Source organism: Haliotis cracherodii, unplaced genomic scaffold (genome assembly GCF_022045235.1).
Source record: "Haliotis cracherodii isolate W230 unplaced genomic scaffold, xgHalCrac1.p SCAF_36, whole genome shotgun sequence".
Classification (NCBI taxonomy): Eukaryota; Metazoa; Mollusca; class Gastropoda; order Lepetellida; family Haliotidae; genus Haliotis; species Haliotis cracherodii.
The window spans coordinates 1,367,534-1,381,496 of record NW_027266293.1 but is presented as its reverse complement, the minus strand read 5'-3'; the positions used below and the strand labels follow the sequence as shown (position 1 = coordinate 1,381,496).

Here is a 13,963-nt window from a genome sequence, read left to right as displayed (position 1 = left end):
GTTCCACTGTGTCAGGACAAAAGGGGTTCCACTGTGTCAGGACAAGATGGGTTCCACTGTATTGGGACAAGAGGGGTTCCCTTGTATTGGGACAAGAGGGGTTCCACTGTCTCAGGACAAAAGGGGTTCCACTGTGTCAGGACAAGATGGGTTCCACTGTATTGGGACAAGAGGGGTTCCCTTGTATTGGGACAAGAGGGGTTCCACTGTATTGGGACAAGAGGGGTTCCGCTGTATCAGGGCAAGAGGGCTTCCACTGTATCAGGAAAACAGGAGGACATATTTGTGGATATGGTAAAGAATAGAAAAATACTTCAGGTATTACAAACAAGAATTCTCAACCCATTGTTAGTTTATATTATCTCAAATTTTAACTTTTCATACCATGATATATCTACAGGACATGTTAAATGAAAAATATTATTTTCTTACAATATGTAAATGAATTCTCAACCTGTTGTAAAAACCGAGTCTCAACGGTAGCGTTTTCATGTATTGTATCGTGTATTGCATCAATTCCTGACAATCGAGATTTGTTTCTGATAATAACAAATTCTGTTCCTATGGGTCTGTATTCCCCTGATGAATGAGGATGATGTCATGTCAACATGAACCACAGCTAGTTTGCATTATTGATCTTTTCACTCTGTTAAGTGTTTAGATGAATGTGGTGTAATTCTTCATTTGGGTTGTAATTATCCTCAGCAGGATGGTCATCATGTTGTTGAGATGCCATCCTTCATCACAGTCGGGTTGATGGAACTGCCGTTCCTACAAATCTTGTTTTTTGCTTCACAATTACCAAGCGTTGACTGGATCAAAGTTTCAGGAGGATTTTCACTTGAGCTGGTTCAATCTACACAGGCCTCGTTCTTTATCTGACAGATTTGTTTTAATGACACAACGCCATGCACTAGTTATGACATGGGTTCTAGCTCCTGTCGTCATCTTTGTGTTGGTGCCATGATATTCATCGTGCTTGTAATGTAATCTTCAAGTCATAATACCTCGGGAGCCGAATGGCTCCCTAGGTATCTATAAGAACCCCATGGAGGTGCAAGGAGCCAAGTTGGTGCCATGGAGCCAAATGGAATTATCCCATTGTGGAATTGTATTGACATTTCTGCTGCTGGAGATTTGGTATGCAAGTGGTATTGGCAGTAGAGGATATCCAACCATAGATTTCTTCCCCATTACTATTAGGAATTGTTTTGGTGCAGATGATGGGAGGGTCCTGGGACACCCTATTCTTCACTCGTTAGCATCATTCAACTTTATCTAGCATCAGTCAACTTTATCTAGCATCATTCAACTTTATCTAGCATCATTCAACTTTATCTAGCATCATTCAACTTTATCTAGCATCATTCAACTTTATCTAGCATCATTCAACTTTATCTAGGATCATTCAACTTTATCTAGCATCATTCAACTTTATCTAGCATCATTCAACTTTATCTAGCATCAGACAACTTTATCTAGCATCAGTCAACTTTATCTAGCATCATTCAACTTTATCTAGCATCAGTCAACTTTATCTAGCATCATTCAACTTTATCTAGCATCAGTCAACTTTATCTAGCATCATTCAACTTTATCTAGCATGGGGCTCCTTGAAATGTTTCATGGAAAGAGAGAGGGTCATGGGACACCCTATTCTTCCCTCGTTAGCATCATTCAACTTTATCTAGCATCATTCAACTTTATCTAGCATCATTCAACTTTATCTAGCATCATTCAACTTTATCTAGCATCATTCAACTTTATCTAGCATCATTCAACTTTATCTTGCATGGGGCTCCTTGAAATGTTTCATGGAAAGAGAGAGGGTCATGGGACACCCTATTCTTCCCTCGTTAGCATCATTCAACTTTATCTAGCATCAGACAACTTTATCTAGCATCATTCAACTTTATCTAGCATCATTCAACTTTATCTAGCATCATTCAACTTTATCTAGCATCATTCAACTTTATCTAGCATCATTCAACTTTATCTAGCATCATTCAACTTTATCTAGCATCATTCAACTTTATCTAGCATCATTCAACTTTATCTTGCATGGGGCTCCTTGAAATGTTTCATGGAAAGATTTGCAACTCACTCATGTACTCCTCCAGAACAATCTATCTCAGTTACTCATGAAACTCATGAACACACTCATGTACTTCCCCAGAACAATCTCTCTCAGTTATTCATGCAACTCACTCATGTACTTCCCCAGAACAATCTCTCTCAGTTATTCATGCAACTCACTGGTGTACTTCCCCAGAACAATCTCTCTCAGTCACTCATGCAACTCACTCATGTACTCCTCCAGAACAATCTCTCTCAGTTACTCATGCAACTCACTCATGTACTCCTCCAGAACAATCTCTCTCAGTTACTCATGCAACTCACTCATGTACTCCTCCAGAACAATCTCTCTCAGTTATTCATGCAACTCACTCATGTACTCCTCAGAAAAATCTCTCTCAGTTATTCATGCAACTCACTCATTTACTCCTCCAGAACAATCTTTCTCAGTCACTCATGCAACTCACTCATGTACTCCTCCAGAGCAATCTCTCTCAGTTATTCATGCAACTCACTCATGTACTCCTCAGAAAAATCAATCTCAGTTATTCATGCAACTCACTCATGTACTCCTCCAGAACAATCTCTCTCAGTTACTCATGCAACTCACTCATGTACTCCTCCAGAACAATCTCTCTCAGTTACTCATGCAACTCACTCATGTACTTCCCCAGAACAATCTCTCTCAGTTACTCATGCAACTCACTCATGTACTCCCCCAGAACAATCTCTCTCCTAAAGCACATATATTTCCCATAATTTTTCTTAGAAACCTTTTTCTAATTGATAAACTCTCTCACAGTAGTTTCAAGGGGATCCTGTCTTGTCGTTATCGTCCAGTGTTGTTTTTCTGAACATCAAAGTAATGGCATGTGATACTCTTTGTTCAAATATTGCATCTCCTTCTTTGAATGAGATATTTGACCTTTCCAAGCTCCAGCTTCGCCTATATATATCTTTATGTTCACATAAAACAGCCAGCTTCTTGCTGGAGTGCTGACAACAGGAAGGAAGTTGTCCTGTAGTAATTGCCATTGTGATGTTAAGTTCTTTCTTTCACAATGAAATATAATGTTACAAGTCTTTGATTAATGCTGTTCTTTAATCTCAGCTTCTAATCACAATGTTATGCTTGTTTTTAAGTTCTGAGTCGAATATTTGCAAACTTCTTCGGAGAGAAGGGTCACTGGTGTAGAACATTTGCCATTGCTGAATCCTCACAAGCCTGTTTCTGGTGACTGTTATATTGCTGGAATAATTCTATAAGCAGAGTAAAACCCAATTTTCACTCACTCACTCACTCGTCTAAAACCTACCCACCCATACCAATTCAACCAAAGCCCACCCAAAGACCCATACCCACCCACTCACTCATTTACTCACTCACTCACTCACCCACCCATACCAACTCACCCAAAGCCCACCCACCCACTCCTACACACTCATCCGAAATCCACCTTAAACACACCCACTCACTCACTCACTCACTCACTCACTCACTCACTCACTCACTCAAAACCCACTCATCCAAAGCCCAGCCAAAGACTCGTACTCACTCACTCACTCACTCACTCAAAACCCACTCACCCAAAGCCCAGCCAAAGACTCACTCACTCACTCACTCACTCACTCACTCACCTGTATCCTCCTTCCATGTAATATGCTAAACTGTTTAGCTTGTGTTCAAGGCTTCATGTCATTGTGGCTTATTGGTTTCAGTCAAAGTTTTAAACAGCAAAAAAAAAGAGAGTCACCATAATGTGTAATCAGCAATACTTTGTGCAAAAGATGGATCTGTTAAGTTCAATCACTGACACTATCCTAATCCTACTTCCTGATAGTGATGGCACAGGAAATATTGGTGGTAATTTTTGTGGAAATATCAGTGAAATGGAGAATGTCTTTGAAGGTCGTTTAAGCATGACCAGGCATTATTAAACCCTGTAGGGAGTTTGTGACAAGGAACATCCTTCTATCACTTTTTAAAGATTACCCAGACTGAGCAGAGGAGTTTGGATGTGTTTGATTGGCCAGGGATCGTCTCAACAACAGAGCAGTACCTAAATCCATACCAAGCTTAATACGAGTAACATCTTCAGCTGTCTTAAGAATAAAATCAATCATTTGATTTCCTACTTGTCGGAGGGAATTTGTTATAAACAACTCTTTCCAACTCGCTCTCTCCATTCTAAAAAGTTCCTGTGGTTCTCTGGGTCAGGGAATAATGGGTTATAGACTTATCAGAACGCTACAACTCTCAGGGGCACTTGAGAGAATTTTCATTATTGAGTTTTTAGATAAACTTTAATTTTGGGTAGATTGAGGCCTCCTCGTTTGGCCATTCTGTTGACAATGCCAGACAATGACAGAAGCTTACTCATTATCTCCCTGTGGAACTGTTTGATTGAGGCATTAATCTCACATACGAGGACCAGCCAGCTAGTAATAGGTCGACCGGTCTGATACCAGGAATACTCAGACCATCAGTCTGATACCAGGAACACTCAGACCGTCAGTCTCATACTAGGAACACTCAGACCGTCAGTCTCATACTAGGAACACTCAAGTGTTATCTTGTAAGAGACTGAAAACAGAGTTATTGTGAAAAAGATTTAGAATAGAGTTATCTTGTAAAAGATTGAGAATAGAGTTATCTTGTTGGAGATGCATGGAGAACAGAGTTATCTTGTAAGAGATGGAGAACAGAGTTACCTTTTAAAAGATGGAGAACAGAGTTATCTTGTAAAAGATGGAGAACAGAGTTATCTTTTAAAAGATGGAGAACAGAGTTATCTTGTAAAAGATTGAGAACAGAGTTATCTTGTAAAAGATTGAGAACAGAGTTATCTTGTAAGAGATGGAGGGAGAACAGAGTTATTGTGTAAGAGATTGACACATTAGATTATATCCAATCAATACCAGTATTTAAGGGTAAAAATTGTGAAATTCCATATTCTATTTTAACAATCCCCATTGAAATCATAGCATTTTAATAACAATGGAAGTGTCAGTGTATCATCCATCCCTCTATTAATATATGTACAATATTTATGTTTTGTAGATCGATAATTATTTTTGGCAAATTGATATTCTAGTTATGATTTGTTTTCAAAACCTGATGTCGGTGGCAAGGTGGGAAGAAAAGCTCAATGTGTTGTTTGTTTCTTGACTCCGTGTCTAGACATCATAAGATCAATACCCAGATCCAGTTCCGTTTTCGGCCCAGCTACTTCCATACAGATTAAAATCAAATTATGATATTTCTCTCAAATTCTGAGTTGTAATGATGTTCTCAGGTTCAGTCACCTGAGGCAGGTGTTGCACAGTCGTCGTCGTCAAGGATCCAGGTCTGACACCCCAGATTACCGTATTCAACGTAATAAGCGCCCCGCTCTAATAAGCGCCCACGGCGATATTTGCTGATATATTGGCTAGTGAACAATCCCAATTACCACCCCTTCCAATTGATCAATGTACACAAGACATATTTATTCCTGTATAATACCCACTCGTGTGTTATATGCACCCTTAATCTTAATTATGGGCAATTAAATTTTGGAAAATATATCTGTCGTGTATAATACGCACGACTTTTCTTATGTATCATTGCAGGCTGTTAGCATAAACCATGAAATTTATGATCTTTCAACTCTGTTTTCTTTTTCATCAAAATTATATCCTAATAAGAGCCCCTGTTTCTAATTTTGAGAGCGCTTGGTGCTTATTGCGTCAAATACGGTAATAGTGCCATTGGTCTGAAGCTCATTTCTGGTGCCCCCCTGCCTTGATATGACAAGAATAGTGCTAAAAGTGGAGATAAACAAACCATACTCTCGTTACACACGTGAGATGTACTGCAGTGATTTGCACCTTGGAGATTTCTGCTGTGTCAGCGATAATTCAGTTGAATGAAAACATTATGCTTGCCTGACACAACAACATGCGACCCCCCCAGCTGATTGACGTCTGGTATTTACTTCTCTCTGATACATTTTCCTTTTCAATTTGAAAAAAGAAATATGTCTGTGGGTACAACCAGTGACCTTTAAGGACTATCGACATTGACAAGTGAACACGGTTTACATAAACATTGGAAATATTTGACATTTGACATCCTAAGATATTTTATTTTGATGACCTTTGGTATTTAATGAACTTTGACATTTGAATACCACTGATGTTTGAAAACCTCTGACATTAAGACTTGTGACCTTTGACAACAAGCATGTATGACCATTGATATTTGGAGACCTTTCACATTAACATTTGAGACTTTTTAGACGGACATGGAAAATATTTGACGCTGGATGTCCTTTGAAGTATACATTTAAAGGTATTGGAATTGTGATGTGTGAAGACCTAAGTCCATATACCTCAAGTGTATCTCATCCACATCACAAGTGTCCATAAAATATATACCATCCATATCACATATGTCCATTAAATATCTAAAACCATACAACACATGTCCATTAAATATTTCTCATCCATTAATCGCACCTGTCTATAAGGAATAAACATATCACACATGTCCATTAGGTATATCATCCATATCACACATCCATGAGGAATATCATCCATGTCACACATCCATGAGGAATATCATCCATGTCACACATGTCCATTATGTATATCATCCATATCACACATCCATGAGGAATATCATCCATATCACACATTTCTATGAGGAATATCATCCATATCACACATGTCCATTAGAGATATCATCCATATCACACATCCATGAGGAATATCATCCATATCACACATTTCTATGAGGAATATCATCCATATCACACATGTCCATTAGAGATATCATCCATATCACACATCCATGAGGAATATCATCCATATCACACATGTCCATTAAGTATATCATCCATATCACACATCCATGAGGAATATCATCCATATCACACATGTCCATTAGAGATATCATCCATATCACACATCCATAAGGACTATCATCCATATCACACATGTCCATTAGAGATATCATCCATATCACACATCCATGAGGTCTATCATCCTTTTCACCATTTCCAAGTGTATATCCCTGTACATCACACATTTCCATTTGTATATCCCAGTACATCACACATTTCCTCGTGTATATCCCGTAGATCACACATTTCTACATGTATATGCCATAGATCACACATTTCCATGTGTATATACCCATACATCACACATTTCTACATGTATATGCCATAGATCACACATTTCCATGTGTATATCCCCCTTACATCACACATTTCCACATGTATATGCCATAGATCACACATTTCCATGTGTATATCCCCATACATCACACATTTCCACGTGTATATCCCGTAGATCACACATTTCCACGTGTATATACCCCGTAATCACACATTTCCATGTGGATATCCCCCTACATCACACATTTCCATGTGTATATCCCCATACATCACACATTTCCATGTGTATATCCCCATACATCACACATTTCCATGTGTATATCCCCATACATCACACATTTCCATGTGTATATACCCCATACATCACACATTTCCATGTGTATATACCCCATACATCACACATTTCCATGTGTATATCCCCATACATCACACATTTCCACGTGTATATACCCCATACATCACACATTTCCATGTGTATATCCCCATACATCACACATTTCCATGTATATACCCCATACATCACACATTTCCATGTGTATATCCCCATACATCACACATTTCCATGTATATACCCAATACATCACACATTTCCATGTATATATCCCCATACATCACACATTTCCATGTGTATATCCCCATACATCACACATTTCCATGTGTATAAACCCAATACATCACACATTTCCACGTGTATATCCCCATACATCACACATTTCCATGTGTATAAACCCAATACATCACACATTTCCACGTGTATATCCCCATACATCACACATTTCCATTTGTATAAACCCAATACATCACACATTTCCACGTGTATATCCCCATACATCACACATCTCCATGTGTATAAACCCAATACATCACACATTTCCACGTGTATATCCCCATACATCACACATTTCCATGTATATATCCCCATACATCACACATTTCCATGTGTATATACCCATACATCACACATTTCCATGTGTATATACCCCATACATCACACATTTCCATGTGTATATACCCATACATCACACATTTCCATGTATATATCCCCATACATCACACATTTCCATGTGTATATACCCATACATCACACATTTCCACGTGTATATCCCCATACATCACACATTTCCATGTGTATATACCCCATACATCACACATTTCCATGTGTATATACCCCATACATCACACATTTCCATGTATATATCCCCATACATCACACATTTCCATGTGTATATACCTAATACATCACACATTTCCACGTGTATATCCCCATACATCACACATTTCCATGTGTATATACCCCATACATCACACATTTCCATGTGTATATACCCCATACATCACACATTTCCATGTGTATATCCCCATACATCACACATTTCCACGTGTATATCCCCCATACATCACACATTTCCACGTGTATATCCCCATACATCACACATTTCCATGTGTATATACCCCATACATCACACATTTCCATGTGTATAAACCCAATACATCACACATTTCCACGTGTATATACCCCATACATCACACATTTCCACGTGTATATACCCCATACATCACACATTTCCACGTGTATATCCCCATACATCACACATTTCCATGAGTATTTCTGCCGTATATCACAAATTTCCACGTGTATATCCCCCGTACATCACACATGTATATCAGCTTCTCACATCTCCTTACAAGGAGGCACTGATGTGTTGATGTGGTTGGGGGGGATCGATGGAGAGTTGTACCAGATGCCCCGTGCTGTTTCCCACTTAAACTCTTCCCTTCAGTGTACAGAACAAGCGATGGAGCACTACAGAAAGACATTCTCTTTCTCACATAGTTGAATATTGACTTGAAAAGAAATCTGCTTCAATAAATTTGAGTGAAATCATGAGATTTTCCCTTGTTAAATAAGACTATCATTCTCATGTAAATTTCGATATTTAGAAGCTTATCGATCTTTTGCAATGTGATTACGTTCTCATAATTCAATCTCTGTGATTGTGTGGCTCCCCTGATCTTTATTTGGGATCGTTCAGCGTGGGTAATCTTGTCAGACGGATTGCGTGCCTCATAAGTAAACAATCTTGGCAGCACAAGCAAATATTGTCCAAGTGTTATCCTGTCTCCTGCTGGAAATATCATCTACCTTTCTGAACTTATTGGTTTGATAATTTCATAACTCACAGAAATACAGTGTGAGAAACAAGTTCCTAAATCCCTCCGAGTCTCCATCTTCATGTCGATGTGCATCAGTTATTTAATTGTATCGTGGACATTGAGCCAACACCAACTGACTTCCTCCTGCTCAACAGTATGCCAGATTTGTGAGGATGGTTGTCTAATTGCTGGGACAGCCCTTCTCTAAGATATTGGACATTTACAAGTGACAATCTTGTTATGTGTGTCTCTTGTTCACAGGACGTGAGTTTCAATATGTCCTCGGGGAACTGTCATCTTATTATGAGCCTTGTTTAATTTGGTTATGACCAGGAAAATAGTTGCCCGAGGACAAGGATCGCAGGTCGGGCTACAAAACGTGGACCATTAAATCAGCATGGCTCGGATGTACAGGCAGCGGTACAGAACACGACACTCAATAGGACTCCCCACAGGGTTATAGTGTAGGAGTGATGCGTGGAGCAGTGTCCAAATCCAGCCCCACAATTAATGACACTGTGAAAACCATGACTGTTTTGGGGACTGTATTGGGATGGAAATAACTAGCATTATGTGAGACTGAGGTAGTACTTGTATCTTTGCAGTGTAATTGACCCGCGAACTGGATGGGCCCCATGTCACCGCCTCAGCAATCATTATCAAATCAGCAAGTGATTATGTCCCCTGTTCTTTACAACCACCTGTCCAATCTAGCTCTTCTATCAATGAACCATTGAAAGACCTTGTAAATAACCAAGTGTGGGCCAGGCAACTAGTGGTTGGTAGCATGAGCATCTATCCAAGACATCAGGTCAATCAGGTCACACTGTATCCTCAATATTTTTAGTATTCTGGAAAAGAATAGGTCCTCATTATCCTTGTAGGAAAAATTCACCCATGTGAAAGTGAGTTATTCAAAGCATGAACCATTCATGAACATCAGGAACTGTTCATGAACAGTTCATTAAAAGTTCATATGGCAAGTTCATGAACTGTTCATGACTTTAATTGTTCCAAAACACTTGAAGAACAGTTCATGAACTAAGAGAAACACTCTAGATCATGAACTGTTCCTGAAATAGTTCATGAACACTTCAAGAACAGTTCATGAATTAATATTTCGTACAGTTAGTTCATGAAAAGTTCATGACAAAAATGAAGAACAAATCAAGAAAAGATCTTGAGCAAAAATAAGAACATGCCAATTCATGAAAAATTCATACTAAGATGGAGAATGAAATGTTTATATGATAAACATTGTCTAAAAATTATGAATTTTGCATCCACGCACACAGACACAAGCTGTATGTTTACATTTCGGACATCCCTTGTACAATTGTATGCTATGAAAACTACTGGCACTTAATAAAACAAAGCTACATGACCTGGGAACCTAGCTAGTCCAGGGTCCATGTGACTTGACTCTACAGACAAGAATGTGTGGTGACCACAGCACCTAGCTAGTCCAGGGTCCATGTGACTTGACTCTACAGACAAGAATGTGTGGTGACCGGAGCACCTAGCTAGTCCAGGGTCCATGGGTCTTGGCTCTACAGACAAGAATGTGTGGTGACCTGAGCACCTAGCTAGTCCAGGGTCCATGGGTCTTGGCTCTACAGACAAGAATGTGTGGTGACCTGAGCACCTAGCTAGTCCAGGGTCCATGGGTCTTGGCTCTACAGACAAGAATGTGTGGTGACCTGAGCACCTAGCTAGTCCAGGGTCCATGGGTCTTGGCTCTACAGACAAGAATGTGTGGTGACCTGAGCACCTAGCTAGTCTAGGGTCCATGGGACTTGGCTCTACAGACATGAAGAATGAGTGGTGACCTGGGATGATTTGAAAGTTTTTATAAAATATTTGACAACCTGCACTCCACACATTCATCTGAAACATTTTTATTAACATCACTATTGATCTTTTAACACTGTTTTGCTGGATCAAGTTGTCAAGGACCCTGAAGCTGGGAACACGTACAAGGCCTGAGTCTATTGCTTGATTTAGTAGAGAAGTCAAACCTTGGTTGTTTCAGTTTCTGTATGATTCGGAAATGTTTTCAAATTAATTTTCAGTGTTAATATTTGTATGCACCTCTTAACATTAGACACCATTGTTGAGCATGCAACCTAGATCCTCCTCCGACTGCTGGCCTGTCTTCTCAAGGGCCACATACTCCTATGGCCTACAAGTTGTCCAACAACAAAGATTGCCTCTCGCCCTTCTACGGCTTGGAAACTTTCATAAAAGCTATTGATTTTTTGAGAAAGTTGATGGCGACTGTATTCATCCATCAACTCGACTCCGGGCTTCTCATGGTGGGCTCCAAGTCCAGTCAACAGGTGCTGCCGAGGAATTGGAAGACGCGAGATTTATGTCAGAGTCAGATTGAAAGCTCAGATATATTACAATATTTCATTTGTTTGAGTCTTGTATGTATTCAGTATGGTACTTTTTCCAATTTCAATGACTGATTTACAGATAGACTGAACAGCATTGGACGGGTTCAGGATAACAAACATTCATATCGACCAGAAGCAGGAGACACATGATACAAGCTTTTTCTAAATTAAAGATCCCTGGCTGTTGCCTGGAGACATATTATTTTAAACATCAGTTAAAGATGGTCCGACTAATCCATGCAATGGATGTCTAGTCTGAAGTCATCTCCAATACCAGATAATCAATCACGTAGAGATACTGGTACATCTTTTTTTGACTATGGAAACAAGCTATATTGGAAAGGGTTGTTACGACTGGTGCTCTGTACATTAAGCTGCGTCATTATGACAATGATTGGTCTGGGATCAGGTACCTTCCTACAGAATGCTGTTCTTGATTGAGGACCGTGGAAAATGTGTTCACTGCCAAAACATTGAGGTCAACCAAGAAGTGGGCTTTGTGGTAAAGTGAGTGGGTATGGTTTTATGCCACTTTTGGCAATATTCCAGCAATATCACGGCGGGGGACACCAGAAATGGGCTTCACACATTCTACCCATGTCAGGAATCAAACCCGGGTCTTCAGCGTGATGAGCGAACGCTTTAACCACTAGGCTACCCGACCGCCCCTTTTGTGGTAAAGACCAGTTCTCCATATTGGTGTGGCAATGGACTAGTAAAGCCTATGAAAGAAGTTGTCTGAGGTTATGTGTTTAACTAGTATGTGGTGGACTGAATGACCAGTGGGCAGGCGACTAGCCTATGGTGTTGACGAGCCTGTAGTGTTGACTAGCCGGTAGTTCGGCAGTCGACTAGCCTATGGAGAGGCAGTGGACTAGTCAAATGTGTTGTCTAACCTATGGTGTGGCAGTGGACTAGTCTATTGTGTTGACTAGCCTTATAATGCAGGGGTAGTAGACTAGTCTATTGTGTTGTCTAGCCTGTGGTGGAGCAGTGGACTAGTCTATTGTGTTGACTAGCCTATGGAAGGGCAGTTGACAAGTCAATTATGTTGACTAACTGATGGTTGGGCAGTGGACTAGTCTATTGTGTCGACTAGACTATGGTTGGGCAGTGGACTAGTCTATTGTGTTGACTAGACTATGGTTGGGCAGTGGACTAGTCTATTGTGTTGACTAGCCTTATAATGGAGGGGCAGTGGACTAGTCTATTGTTTTGTCTAGACTATGATGCGGCAGTGGACTAGTCTATTGTGTTGACTATCCTATAGTGGGGCAGTGGACTAGTCTATTGTGTTGACTAGCCTATGATGGGGCAGTGGACTAGTCTATTGTGTTGACTTTCCTATAGTGGGGCAGTGGACTAGTCTATTGTGTTGACTAGACTATGGTTGGGCAGTGGACTAGTCTATTGTGTTGACTAGACTATGGAGGGGCAGTGGACTAGTCAATTATGTTGACTAGCCGATGGTTGGGCAGTGGACTAGCCTATTGTGTTGACTAGCCTATAATGGGGCAGTGGACTAGTCTATTGTGTTGACTAGACTATGGTTGGGCAGTGGACTAGTCTATTGTGTTGACTAGCCTATAGTGGGGCAGTGGACTAGTCTATTGTGTTGACTAGGCTATGGTTGGGCAGTGGACTAGTCTATTGTGTTGACTAGACTATGGCTGGGCAGTGGACTAGTCTATTGTGTTTACTAGCCTATGGTTGGGCAGTGGACTAGTCTATTGTGTTGACTAGACTATGGTTGGGCAGTGGACTAGTCTATTGTGTTGACTAGACTATGGTTGGGCAGTGGACTAGTCTATTGTGTTGACTAGACTATGGTTGGGCAGTGGACTAGTCTATTGAAGGGCATGTTCATTTGTCACACTAAAGGTCATAGTATAGAGACAGTGTGTGACTGTATAGAGCTATGGATGTTTAGATCATTGATAGGAAATAGTTGGATTAGAGAGGCAGAACATTGTGTAATTGGAGCAGGAAGATGAGTGTGTGTGATTCACTAGGCAGGGAGACCGGCAGTATGATTTCTGAAACCTGATCCCACAATGTGTTCATATCGATCCAGTCAGAAACTAACACACCCATCATGATAACTAGAAACAAACACTGCCTGATATGGCACTGTCTGTGTTCCAACCTCACACTGGTTATAGGACACTATTG

General features: G+C 40.1%; 1 protein-coding gene across 5 annotated transcripts in view; it reads left to right on the top strand.

The window, feature by feature from the left end:
- Window positions 1-13,963, top strand: part of LOC139477865 (putative N-acetylated-alpha-linked acidic dipeptidase) — a 198,385-nt gene that overhangs the window by 128,210 nt on the left and 56,212 nt on the right. The gene's annotated exons all lie outside the window — the stretch shown is intronic.